The sequence below is a fragment of the Triticum aestivum genome, unplaced genomic scaffold, assembly GCF_018294505.1.
Source record: "Triticum aestivum cultivar Chinese Spring unplaced genomic scaffold, IWGSC CS RefSeq v2.1 scaffold10798, whole genome shotgun sequence".
Classification (NCBI taxonomy): Eukaryota; Viridiplantae; Streptophyta; class Magnoliopsida; order Poales; family Poaceae; genus Triticum; species Triticum aestivum.
In genome coordinates this window covers 2,538-6,625 of record NW_025230751.1, presented here as the reverse complement: position 1 = coordinate 6,625, position 4,088 = coordinate 2,538, and the positions used below count along the sequence as shown (strand labels likewise).

General features: G+C 48.2%; 1 pseudogene; it reads right to left on the bottom strand.

Annotated features, from left to right (window-relative positions):
• Positions 1-1,192: 1,192 nt before the first annotated feature.
• Positions 1,193-3,762, bottom strand: LOC123175664 (abscisate beta-glucosyltransferase-like; annotated as a pseudogene).
• Between the last annotated feature and the right edge of the window lie 326 nt (positions 3,763-4,088).

Sequence of the window (4,088 nt, the reverse complement as noted above, 5' to 3'; positions counted from 1 at the left end):
TGAAAGAGGCCATGGAGCTGATCAAGACAACCATGATGAAGGCGCGGCACGGGACAATGGTTGCGCCATGATCCTCCTCATTCTGCTTCATGTGGCCTTGAGGCTCCGCTTTTGTGTTTCTGATCTTGTCGCTGTGTACTACTTAGCCTTATCTTGAGCCATGGGCTCGTTGGACTTTATCTATTTGGCTTGTAAGACTTTATGTGTGGATTCTGCTTGATGGCTTTATTAAGTTAAAGTCGGACGCTGCTAGCGTCTATGTTCCAAAAAGAAACGCGGCTGCTGTACGGGCCACTGAAGAAAGTGTCGGAGCTGCACTTGCAAACACAAGCGTGCTGACATTTCTCGGAGGTAGACAGAAATAGATGACGATGACGGCTCGTCTGGGAAAATATCAGATGCTTCCATCCTTGCGATGTTCCTCATACTCTTCAAAAAAAATTAAATTTAAATGTTTCAAAAGATTCTAATTTTTTTATGAATATTCACAAGAAATGTAACTACAAGTCGTAAAAAAATCAGATATAAACTCTAAATTAAAATAGAGAAACGAAAATGTGAAATCCAGCATGAATAGTGTCATAAAAAGACAAAAGCAACATTTGACACTATTTACATCTGAATTTGTTTTTTTTGTTTCTCAATGTACATTTCAAGTATGGATCTGATATTTTTAGCGGTTGTAGTCACATTCCTTGTAAGCATCCACATTTTTCACTGAAAATTTTGAAACATTTAGAGTTGATGTTTTGAAGTTGGAGTATGGGGAGCACCCCAAGGATGAGAGCACCTGAAATTTTCCCCGGCTCGTCTGTGGACCGTAATCATCATCCTAATCGTCAATCAGGCACGAGGAAGATAACGTTGTATTGCCATGTAGTACACGCTGAGCTTCTTTCTTTCTCGTAGATAAGATACATGCTTCACTACAGCAATGCCGAGTTCGAAAGCCTATTCCATCTTGGCAGAGAGTTTGCAGAGTTCAGATGTCAGCTAAGCGTATTTAGCCTGAACCCTTCAGGCAAACGTCATTTTGCTGAGCGCCCCCTGCTTTGCTGAGAGCTTGAGATCCTTTATTTCTCACTCAGGAAAGCCTCTGCTGAGCAACCAGAGCCCGACGCGTGGCACCTTTGCCGAGCTTGGTTCTCGGCAATGTCTTTTGCAGAGTGCAGTACTCGGCAAAGCTTCTGCCAGCTTGTTTTTTAATTAGTTATTCATAGCCCTGAGCAAAACACATTTGTAGCAATTATATCACTGCCTGCATATCACAAATAGTACCACATCATAGGAAAATCACATGCATTCATCATAAGCTCACCAAAGCATCATATGTGGTCCACACAAGCATCATAACAAGTGACAAGTACTCACTGAACCCCAAATGTGACCAATTTATGTCACATATGATGAGATGATAAATGCAACACCATAATTTGGACGAACGGGGGACAAAGATTATCAAGTTCTTCAGCTCATTCCACCTGATCTGATAAGCACCCTTGCCTACTTCATGATTTCTCTTCTCTTTGAGCACATACTTGGAGTAATCATCCTCTGCCTCCTCACTAGTATTGAACACTTTGCAGCTTGCCATGAATAATAGACTCCTGGATATCTACGTGACTACACTACATACCACTTCACCAACAATGCTAAGAATAACAGGATTTCAAGTATGTGCAAGGATTGAGAAAAACTTGAGCTACATAAGCATTCATGATTCATATACCCAAAAGCATCAAAAGTTGTCATTCGAGTCGACCTCACCAGCTACATAACTTCATCCCTACATCGACATCAAACTATCTAGCTAGACAACTCCGAGAATGGAGCTCTACTCCAAGTGGTAATCCGTGAAGCTGGTCATTGTGGAATCGGGGCTGGTGGGGAACTGGGGATCTCTAACCGCCCACCCTCCAAGCGGAGGAGCCATCATCATTGGCACTGGCGGTCGACGGACTCAATGGCAACAGGTCATCGCTCTCCTCAGATGGCGCATCTTTCTTGGCTAGCTCATCAAGAAACATCTCAATGAGGCGGACCAGCATCTCGCGGATGCCCTCAGAATTCCGCTCGTCCTTGACAGACCTGTAGATCATGTGGTTCTAAGCGAGGAGGTACGGGTTCACTTGAACGAGTGCTGCCACGTACGCCTTATTTCTTGGCGCAAAGAAAAAATAATAAAGCAAGTGTTACGTGCATGAATAACATATACGTCCAAGATTCCAACTGCGAAAAAGGGAATAAACTGAAAGTGACATAAGGAATGAGAGATCGTGACAAGCAAGTACTTAGAGGCGAGATCCCTTGGCTCCTCTAGCTGCCATGAGATCGTCAACCAGACGGTGCAAATCACGGTGCGAGGAGCCTCCTTCTGCCATGGCTGAATGAGACTTAGATACAAGGTCCATTACCTTGTTCCTCGCCATGTCCCCTGGTCCTCCCGGACTCATGAATGTGATCAATGCCCGCGTCACATCATCGGCCGGGATTACCTCATGTTTTCGGTAATTCTCACTTCATAAGCCGGCTCCAAGCGGCCAGAGCCGCTCACCGATCCCTAGTACTTCCGTGATTAGCCTCTCGGTGATGAACTGCTCGTACACCTTTGGCCACGTGAGCATCGGCACGCCCGCAGCCACTGCCTCTAGGACAGAGTTCCACCCACACTGCGTCACAAATGCACCCACCGCCGAGTGCGCTAGTATAGCCTTTTGTGGAGCCCACACTCTGATGATGAGCCCCCGGTCTTCAACACGCTTCTCCCACCCTTTCGGTGGAGCCCACTTCTCGGCCGCCCTGACCACCCACATGAACGACCGTCTTGAGGCCTCCAGCCCAAGAGCAAGCTCGTCCAGCTGCGCATCCGATATGTGGGCACATGTGCCGAAGGACAAGTAGACCACCGAATGGTTAGGCTTTCTGTCAAGCCAATCGATGAACCGTGAGTCGGCAACACCTTTGGCGGCCTGTGATGGTTGCAGTTGCAGCGAGAGAGGCCCTATAAAGTATGCGTGCTTCACGTACCCTTCACGCACGTACATCTCACAGTACTGCTGCTCCAGGTCTGAAAATGTGTTGATGGCAATGCCAAAGCAGTCAGCTTGCATCGAATGAACCGTATTGCTGGCGTCATAGTTTCGACTCCTCAAGATGTCCGGCAGCTCGGTCCTCGGGATCCGTATATGAGGGACCGGAAACCGAGGGATCGTTGCGGCATCGTTGTCATCGATGGCAACGTCGTCCATGATAAGGTGGCGCACGGCAAGCATTGGGAAGGCCCCCATGACATTGAACGCGACACATGGCACACCAAGCTCGTTATCAATGTCGGAGCTCCAGGTGAAGTTCATGTCGGTGAAGATGGCGTCCGGGGACAGCGCCCGGATGAGGGTCTCCTGCGGCGGGCGCATCAGGGCATCGCTTAGGGCAGCGAGGTTGATGCGTAATGAATCAGCAGGCGTGGATGCCTTTCCGAGGTTCTCGACACCCTTCGGGAGGCCGTCCACCACTGGGAACGGATAAGTAACGATCTTGATAGCTGCTGGATTATGCCCGTGTAGTCGTCGCTCCAGCACGGATTGGACGACAGAGACATTCGCCGGTGTGACTGCGATGGTTGGTCTCACACCGGCATTTGGCCTATAGATGCGGCGAGGCGAATGGCAAGCTCGGTGAATGGCTCAATGTCATTAGTCGCAAAGAAGGGGATGAGCAGGACACACAGGGTCTTCCGCCACGGTTGCTGGTGGTAGAAGCCATTTCTTGTTTCTTTACTACGAGCAGAGGCTGGCTTGTGTTGTGGTTAGTCCGGACGCGGATTTGGCCTATTTATAAGAGGAACTGTTAGCTGGACTTGCGTTAATTTTCCCTTTTGATCTGCAAATTGATATTACGGGCTGGTCTACTAACTGGTGGATGAGCAATAATGCAGAATGCATGGCCGGCTGTTGATCCAGTACGATGATTCAACCCACTGGTCGATGAACACGAATGCAGAATGCATGGCGCGGGGTTGACCGAGTACGATGATTCAACCCACTGATTGATGCCAATAATACAGAATGCTCGGCCCATAGTTGATTGAG